Source organism: Pezoporus wallicus, unplaced genomic scaffold (assembly GCF_028554395.1).
Source record: "Pezoporus wallicus isolate ANWC-B61680 ecotype Strahan unplaced genomic scaffold, APGP_CSIRO_Pwel_v1 contig_4684, whole genome shotgun sequence".
Taxonomy (NCBI): domain Eukaryota; kingdom Metazoa; phylum Chordata; class Aves; order Psittaciformes; family Psittacidae; genus Pezoporus; species Pezoporus wallicus.
In genome coordinates this window covers 237,712-247,897 of record NW_026637499.1, presented here as the reverse complement: position 1 = coordinate 247,897, position 10,186 = coordinate 237,712, and positions in this window count along the sequence as shown.

The following is a 10,186-nucleotide window of genomic DNA, read 5'->3' as shown; positions in this document are numbered from 1 at the left end:
TGGCTATCGCATCCGACTCCGCCATAGGAGTGTTGAAAGTGCAGGCTGTGGGCTGTGCAACTGTCTAGGAGTAGCTTCTGTGGTAACTTAAGCACTTGTGGTACCTCCTCCTCTATTCCCTTTCAATTAATTCAGCAGATTTATTACCATTCAAAGACTGCATTCAGCAAACTATTTCCCAAGGTTAAGTTTACCAGATGTTGCAGTCGCCTTATGATTAGGATGCGCTTTGATTTGTGGGTCCATCGTGTGCTTTGTCATTTTGCTCTCCACATGACTTACTTCCCTTCTGTTACACAGCTGTCAGGGTAAACATTTAGATTTTAACATTATAAAAAAGGTAATAAGTTTTCCAAACATCTTGTTTTAATAAGAAAAATAGTTCCCAAACCCCAAATTTCCCCATGAAATAAAGCACAGTCACCTGTGTCAGTCTGCTGCTCTGTTGGAGTGCTCACTGGAGGAGCTGCCTGACCTCTGCCTGCTTCCATCCCCAGTTGCCTGCAGAGATGGGTAGCTGCTCCTCGTGCCCGTATCTCATGAAGCCTGCCCAAGATGTGCCCTCAGCCATCTCCCCACACTGCTGCTTACTCCTCTCCAGAGGGGGGGTGAGCAGCAGCACTGGGGCTGGGTCTTCCCCGCTCCTCCGAGCCATGTACCACATCCTCTGCCCACATAGTGACTCACCACAGGTTGTACTGTCCAATGCCTGTGCATCACCCTGGCACAGGCTCTGCTGTCCCCACTGCGCTGCCTTTACCCCATTCATCTCTTATTCTCAGTTCCTCTTCAGTCCTGCAGTCATATGTGTGAATATCCTGCCCAGTTCTGGACCATATCCACACAGTCTATTCATAGAATCATAGAATAGTTTGGGTTGCAAGGGACCTACAAAGGCCATCGACTCCAGCCCCCCACTCCCTTACTTTGGCATTCATCACGGCACCTCATGGCTATCCTATCTTCCCCAGCAACCTCCCCCAGCCCTCTGTCACCCTCAAGTGCTTCATCAAGAAGGACTGAAAGCTTCTCCCTTGCTAGCGAGGCAGCCCAGTCTCTTGTTGCTTTAATACAGTCACTGACATTGCACCAGCTCATGTGTGTGCCTGCATTGTGAATATTCATGACTTTTACGTGGCCCTGTACTGCTTTTCCAGGGCATTTGACAGTGTTCCCAAGTGAGATGTTGTCATGACAAAAGTAGGGAGCCCTGCTCTAAGCCATGGCATGGCAGACTTGACTTCATGAAGAGCATCCTGTCCATCCCCATGGACACACAGTCTTTCAACCACCTAATCCCTCACCTATCTACAGCTCCTTACTTCTCCAACTTTTCGTATATTCTACCTACTTTACCTGCCTGTGAGGCCCTGACCCCTCTTCCCATGTCTTTATGCACCACCAACCAATCCTTATTGCAGAGGTGTCTCTTTGGGAAGCAAAATAAATCAATCATTTTTCAAAGCATTATGAAATTCATCAGATTGGCAGCAAGGGAAACCTTCCTGAATTACTGGATGAAACTGCTGACAGTTTGCTATCACTGGAGAACCACTGGTCGTGCAACTATTACGTCAGGAACTAGCTTCTGTGTCTGGGTTGTAATGGTGCCATTTAAGACTAACTTCTAGTCAGAAACAAGAGTAATCCTAGAAAGTCCCTTTCTCCACCCCAAAGTGTAGCAAATGGAGATCAAAAGGCTATTTTTCCCCATAGTTTCAAGTTGAATAAATTCATTGAATAAATAAAATCATACCGAGTAGAGTGTTCCAAAACAAAATATCATTTTAATAGAAAAATAGTACCAAATTGCTGAGCTTGTGGCTTTCAATGTTACTGAAGTGCAAGGATTGTTTTCATTTTCTGGGAAGTTGTATCAGAATGGCCATCTTTCTGAAAAATGGTGTTGCTTTTAAAGAAACAGTAGTTTTGAGAGGAGGGGAATCCACTGGGATATTTCCATCTATCTGCATGCTGTTTTGGACTCAAAAGACTAGAGCCCCGAGGTGGGAACTGACACAGACCTGCAGTATGACTGTTACAGTATGACCTGCAGTATGGCAGTTCAGGTTGCTCTGAAGGTGACTCTTAAGCCTGCACTGGCCACATATCACAGACTCATAGAATCATAGAATGGTTTGGGTTGGAAAGGACCTTAAGATCATCCAGTTCCAGCCCCCTGCCATGGGCAGGGACAACTCACACTAGACCATGTCACCCAAGGCTCTGTCTAACCTGGCCTTGAAGAATATTCACAGTAAACACCAAATATGCCACGGCACCCATAGCATTAATGTTACCTTGTGTTTGGTGAACATACTGGCACATACGGAATCATAGAATAGTTAGGGTTGGAAAGGGCCTTAAGATCATCCAGTTCCAACCCCCCTGCCATGGGCAGGGACACCTCACACTAAACCATGGCACCCAAGGCTCTGTCCAACCTGGCCTTGAACACCAACAGGGATGGAGCATTCACAACCTCCTTGGGCAACCCATTCCAGTGCCTCACCACCCTCACAGTAAAGAACTTCGTCCTCTTATCCAATCTAAACTTCCCCTGTTTAAGTTTTAACCCGTTACCCCTTGTCCTATCACTACAGTGCCTAATGAAGAGTCTCTCCCCAGCATCCCTATAGGCCCCCTTCAGATACTGGAAGGCTGCTATGAGGTCTCCACGCAGCCTTCTCTTCTCCAGGCTGAACAGCCCCAACTTCCTCAGCCTGTCTTCATACAGGAGGTGCTCCAGTCCCCTGATCATCCTTGTGGCCTCCTCTGGACTTGTTCCAACAATTCCATGTCCTTTTTACGTTGAGGACACCAGAACTGCACACAATACTCCAGGTGAGGTCTCACGAGAGTAGAGTAGAGGGGCAGGATCAATCTATCTACTAGCAATCACTTGCTGAGACTCTCCCCTATACCTGGAGCACACCTGGGGATGCAGAAATGCTGTGGGTCCCCCAGGAGCCCCATCTGAGAGTCTCTGCTCCTGCTGGTCCTCCCTTTCCATCTCCCCAAAGCCAGACCTGCTCCCTGAAGCACCATCCTTGATGCACCAGCACTTCAGAGCATTGCTGCCCATCTCTGGGCTGCTCCAGGCAAGCAAGGTGTCCTGGGTTCAGCAGTAGCAGTCATGTTTCTCCTTCTTGGTAGCTGGTGCAGTGCAGTGTTTTGACTTTCGGCCTGGGAACAGAGCTGATAACAAGGATGTTTTGGTTTGGCCAAGGACTTTGTGAGGCCCATGCTCTGCCAGGGAGGAGGGGAAGCTGGGAGGAAGCAGAGACAGGACACCTGACCCAAACTGACCAAAGAGGTATTCCATACCACAGCACGTCATGCCCAGGATGTAACTGGGAGTTAGCCGGAAGGGCTGGGAGACTGCAGGGTTGGAGGAGGTATGGGTCGGTGCTTGGTCGGGGCTGGGGGGGGCAAGTTATCGGTCAGCTGGTGGTGAGGTGTTGTATTCTCTTCCCTTGTTATTCCCTTTATCATTGTTATTATTGGTGGTAGCAGTAGTGATTTGTGTTATACCTTAGTTACTAAACTGTTCTTATCTCAACCCGTGGGAGTTGCATTCTTTTCAATTCTCCTCTCCGTCCCTCTGGGAGTAGGGGGAGGGAAAGAAAGGGGTAAGTGAGTGAACAACCTGTCTGGCTGGGTTTAAACCACGACACAAGGGCAGTTCATGCACTTTTAGGCTGGAAGGCAGAGCCTTAGAGATGAGAAAACCAGTGCTCCGAGCTTTTGCTTCCTATCAGACTTTGCATCTCCTGTTCAGGCTGCACAAGACAGCTTTGTAATATGTAGACCAACCAATACTGTGTGTTTCCATTGCTAGCTGTTACCACGACACAAGCAAGGCTCTGTCAAAGCTAAAAGGCTTCCTTAAATAAGTGCACTGATAAGCCTGTCTAACTAACAGCTTACTGCTGATTTTATGCCTTGTTGCTAGTTTTTAGACTTTAAGGTCTTCGTGTCTTTGCCTAATCTGCTTTTTGGCAACAAAACCACTTATAGGAGTGTTGATAGTATAGCAAAGCAATGATAAACACAGCCACAGAATAGTGGCTTGGTTGTGCTGTCCCTCCTTCCCCCTAGATGAGTGGAAGACCTATATTTGGGTTGCGGCTAACCTATACCTGGTACGTCACAGCCCAGCGCCTGCCCTCCTGCACTTCATATTGACTAATAATAACAAAAACTACTTTGCGAGCTGCTTACCACCCACATGTATCTATCCCCCCTAGAAAGCCCCAGAGGAAATAACAAGAACTAACAGGCTTTTTCTATTTATAAACAGAAAAAAGCATGATTCCTAGTAGTAAAACAGGCAGATGTTTATCTGCTACGTCAGAAATGTTGAGTTGGTTTTTTTTGAAATTCCAAATGTGAAGTTTCCTTTGCTTGTGTCAAAAGCTGTTTCATGTTCACTCACAACCTACACCACCACCTCCTCTTTCTCATTATCTTCACCTCACTTCTTCCCTCATTCCTTACCTTGCCTGGCTACATGCTAAAGGACTGTTCAGGCTCAGCCACCATGACAGCAAAAACCCACACACACAAAGGCTCGTGGAGCTTTTCATTGGCCCATGATGCTTCTGCAAAGTGTTTAAATTCATGGTAGAAACTCACTGCAGCTGCATGGATCTCACTTGTCCAGTGCATCTGGCAAAGGTTTTGGAAAGAAGCAGGGTCTCTTTGCTTTCTCCATCCTCTGCCCCATGTTGTGTGCCTGTAAAATGGTAGAAATCAGGTAGACCTTTCTTGTAAAAGGTTTTGAGCTCTGGGGTGGGAGAAGTATATTGAGCTCTGAGGTTCAAGTATTTTGCAATAGATCCAAAGGCATTAGCAGGTCCTTTTGCTCAGTGCTGGCTTCAAACATTTCTCTTCCCAAAGCATTTACAGAAGCAGCAAACAAGTGCAGAGCAAGGGTTGGTGGCTTCCCTTGCAGAGCAGTCAAGCGCTCCCCTCCCACCCTCTTCTCTTGAGCTTCGGCCTAAGGAACTCCAGACAAAGCCATCATTGTCTCATCTAAAATTACCCTCCACTTCCAAGGGATGCTGACAGATGGTGAGGCCGTGCGTTCACACAGCTCCCACCCGGGTGACTGCGCTGCTTCCCTCACAGAGCTGCTGGGAAAGTGGGACACAGCAGGTGCCATGGCACTGGTCAGGCAGGATGGCTGTGGCAGAGACCAGACCTGAGACCTGATTTCCTTTCAGTCTGAGTTTTACCCACAGGCCAACATCATCTAGAAAACACACAAAGAAAATAAAACAAACCAGCCTGTCGAGACACATCCTGAAACTGCCTCAGTACCTTTGACAGAGGCCACAGAGCAATAAGACATTATTCTATCTGAGTGAGTGCCTCTAACTTTCTATTGTTTTCTATGTTTCTATTCATTCAGAGCACTGTTTGAGGCTGCACTTTGCAGTTTCCCATCCTGCATGTTCTGAGAAACATCCTTTGTTGAACATTTTCCCTGTTAAACCGTAGCAGTGGCAGAGTAATGAAATGATTTGGGCTCTAGAAAATAACTTTAACATGAGAAATCTGAGCTATTTTGTTTATTTTATTAATTAACTTTATTATTATTTTATTTTTATTATTGTATTATATATATTATTATAATTATATATTATTGTATTTATTAACTTTATTCATTCAAACTGAGGAAAGAAAATTCGAACCTGTGTCCATATGGATTTAAGGAAAGAGTTCTGACTAGTGGAAATGAGTTAATGACAGATGAGGTGAAAGAAAAAAAAACAGCACAAGGCTTTCCACTTTTCTATCTTTCTGTCTGATTCTCTGGCAGTCCAATAGAAAAGAAAAGCGAATCCGTGAGACTGAAGTTAGTTAAACATTACCATGACACCTTGAAGGAAATGGCAGGTCCATCTTGACTTGAAGTCTTTGAAATGCAAGCTAGCTGTCTTTTAAAATTAAATCTTTCAGTCTATTTGAATTTCTTGGTTCAGTAGTGCTCAGTAAGGTAATTTCTAAGGAATTCAGCAAGAGAATGAGTACTGATGTATCCTGGGTGACAGAATTGGCTCAGTAGGTGAGACACAGCCTTTGGTAATGTATCCAGCATAAATACACATATTTACTTATATATCACTAAAAATGCATTAAGATTCAAGACAAACTGTCCACAGTATAATATGTCTGCAGTGCTACCCATTCTTCATCTCACTCCTATTTTAATTTATCTACTGTTTGACTGTCATGAATTCAAGGCTGAAGCTATCTTTTATGTGCACAGCCCTTGCACAGCCTCAGCTACCAAGTGCTTGATGAGCTCCCTGTCCTGACTTAGAAAAGATCCAAACTTTATTCTCTAGGGAATAAGCCACCTTTAATCAATGAGAACAAGACTAGAGTATCAGTATTTTCCCAGTCTCTTTAAACCCTGAGAAATAAAAGATGTATACTTGTGTATGCTGTGCCTGCACCACGATTTCCCCTCATGACAAAGAAAATCCTTGTTTTTCATCTTCTGGGTATATGTTCAAGGCTGAAACTATACTAACACAACCAATATAAAGGCCAAAACCAAGCCCAAAGCTCAAGGGCAATAAACTAATCTATTTTCACTTAAATTGGGGATTCACACAGTGCAGAGAACTGTCTCAGTGCAACCAAGTACCTAATAGCCAAGGCTGGTGTTGTCAACCATTATATTCCCAGTAGATAAAAGTGCATAGATGATAGCAATTCACAGTGCTTAAACTTCATGCTTACCTTTTTTTCAGACTCCATGAAACTTTCATAATGAAACCCCAAAAAACAGGGGGAAATGTATGGTTTGGTCTGGAAACCGTGAGCAATTCTGTGGTTTTGCTTAGGTTTGGACTGAAACTAGCCCAAAGTAGGTAGTTTCTTCTAGCTGAATTTCATCTAAAGATTTTGAATTCATTCATACATGAAACTGAGAGCGAAATGTAGGGGACATGAATCCACATAGCTTAAAAGAAGGAAAAAGAGTGAAACCGCAAGTCAGGTTTGCTGAGTTTAGCACGACTTTGAATTGCTTTGCATGGTATTGGCTGCTGACTTGTTAAACTATAGACCCCATGACTCTTTGGCTATTTGTGAGTTGTCAAGTTCTTGTATAGGTACCCATCTTTGAAGGCATGGCTAATGTTTGCCTTGTGGCATTCTTTCTGCTTTGCCCAAATAAGCTAGAAATCCAAGTGTAGGCTGCCATGCCTCCGGCATGGAAAAATCTAAGGAAAAAGTATGGAGAAGTAGTATTGCTAGAAAACCCCTTGCTATTTGCTACAGTGGTTCACGTTGATGGTTTCTTTTGATTGTCATTTGGGCATCTCAGTGTCCAACTCTCCTGTGTAGGGTGAAAAACCTGTTTTTCCAACAGTAAAACCTGCTGTGTTTGTATGCCTATGAAAGTACTAAGAGATTTGCACAAAGGCATCAAAGAAAGACATAAAGGAAACTGTGGAGGTGGGATTCAAGAACAGACAAGATAAAATTTATCAGTTTGCATAAATTGAGACTGACATTGCTAAGATTCCTGGGTTACATTAATTCAAGAGAAGATGAAGTAGAAATGATATGAATATCAATGGGGATGCTGTGATTGGAATTCAAGACAGAAACACCCAATTTAATTCAATGGAGAGCAAACAAAACAGGATCCATGGTGAACAAATCCTTCTTGTGGATAAGAAATCCAGCTTTGATAAAAGCTTTGTGCTTTTTCAGGGTAACTGTTCTAGTGAAAATGCTGTCAGGTACAGTATTTTTCCAGACAGTTTTGTTCGTAAGGACAAAGAGGAACTGTCACTCAAGCCTGATTATATTGATTTTGCTTTTTCATTCTCCTGTCACTTCTACATCTTATCTGGCTTATGTAAATGAATAGCCAGTTTTTCCAGAGGTGATCATGCCCTGGCAGTCACAGCTGTTGTGATGCAGTGATGCCTCGATTTTCTTATCCCACCGTTACCACTCCTCCTGGATGCACCAAAGTAAGATAGCTCTCAATCCCTGGATCATCTCTGCTTGATGATGGCCTTGTATAGTTTCACTCACAGACATGGTGTGTTATGCTTATTTGGTGGCTGCTATCCTTGAAAGAGTGATATAAAAGGTGGGTGTGATTTTTCACATGAACAACAGTGATCAATCTCCAGCCCTCTGCCTGCTAATGAGGGTCATAAATCACAAGCATGCCCAGTCACTTCTCTGCCTTCAGCTATCTGAAAGATATCCAGACCAAGCAAATTGTCTGTTTCTATAACATAGGCTGGGAACATAAGCATTACCAAACTCATTCACCCCACTTAACTATTTTAAGCTAGACTGAATCACTTGCCAAGAAAGCAGTCTACATAACAGTGATGCTTGCCTTAGAATTGGTGTGGGGAGCTGAGAAAGATTCCATCCAACACATTTATGAAGATCTTGCTTCTTTTCAGTGAGTAAAGCTTGTGAGAAGCCAAGCAGCTCGGAAAATTCACTGCAGAAAATGCTCATCCTGAGCTGTACGTTTTTGCACAACTGTAGACCAGTGTAACCATAAATTGCATAGGGCTGGGGTCTAAACAGCTCTGTTTGGAGATGCTGATTGCAGCCAAGGGCTACCCAGCTCCAAGGAGGGAACTTGCAGTATTTTTATGGTGACTTTTGTCTTTAACTGTGGTTGTGGGAGACTATAAAGAAGCGAAGGTGTCCCAACCCTGAAAGTTCAACACACTAACGGAATACAAATAATATTGAAGCTTTTGACATATATCAGACCAACTAGCCTTTAGTTCAGGATTCCACTTCTTATTATGGCCAGTTATTTAAACTTTCATATTCACACACAGGAAATCCCTTATTACTACAACCTAACATTTCCAGAACAGTGTCCCTATATCTATGTCCCCAAAGACAACTGAGTTCCCCTTTCCATTTAAGAGGCACTCATCCTTTCCAACACTATTGTTCATCTGCATCCCCCCCATGCCTCACACTCTTCCTTAGATGAAGTGGGAGGGCCACGCACAGATGCAGAATGCTGCTTGAGTCTGATTCTGTCCCACAGCTCAGACCCCACCTGATGTTTCTTTGCCCGGCTCATCACCATTATAATTTTCCAGGTTTTCTGAGTCAAAACATGGGCCCTTTTCCTGCATAGCAAGTCAGATCATACAATCTGAAGACCCCTTTCAGACTTACAACATGCAAATCTCCTACACCTAGTAAGTGTAAGATCCTTTTCAGGATTGAACCTTGCTCACCCTGCTGCATTTCTCTGCTAACCCTGGCTATACCTGGATACAGCTGGATTCGGTGCGTCTTCCCCTTCACACAACACATGGTCCTGGTGTGTTCTCTGCAACGTTCATCCAAAGTCCAGCACAATGGAATGGAGCCGTTCCCTTCCTTTCACTGGGTTTCGATGCTCATGGTTATTTTTTCCTGCTACCCAAATCCATTTATTAGAACTTGCTCCTGCTGACCCAAAACCACCTCACAGATTTACCAAGATATTCAGCTGTGTCCAGAGACTTCAAGAACCGCATTCAGATGAGCAAATGCCCTTTTTCTCTCTCTTAATGTTTGAAATTGATATAATCTTTTTTTTTGATTGCAGACCCCAAAGTAGGCACCAGAGTCTGAATATGCTTCTAGGTGGCTCAAGGATTTATTATGCTGCTTGAACCACACAGAAAGAGCCTGGTTTTCAAGAAATTATGAGAATATTATGAAAATAGAATAACTGGAATTTCAGGTATCTGAAATCTCTGGATGTGCCTAAAAAATCATATGAAGGAGTGCTTTATTATTAAAGTTATTTAATGATACCATTTCTTCCAGCTTTGTGATTCATGCGTCGTCTTCTTCATCCTACTCCCAAGTCATTAATCAGAATACAAAGGGCTTTAATACCCAGAAAAGAACTTTTCTATTCAGAATGACTCTTACCAGCAAAGCTCCCTGCTTTGAGAAGCATGCTGCATGGGAAGAACTGTTACTGTTTGGGCAGACAACAACTCCTACTGAGCAAAAGCACTCTGTGACACATCTGTGGAAGTTACTGCACTTTTTATAACTGTTCTATTTGTACTGCTTTAATATTGCATTTTATTATCTACCCTAATATCTCTGGTTTCTATCTGCTTTTCAAAAGAGAGGGATGGTGCATATCACCTACAGTAACAAA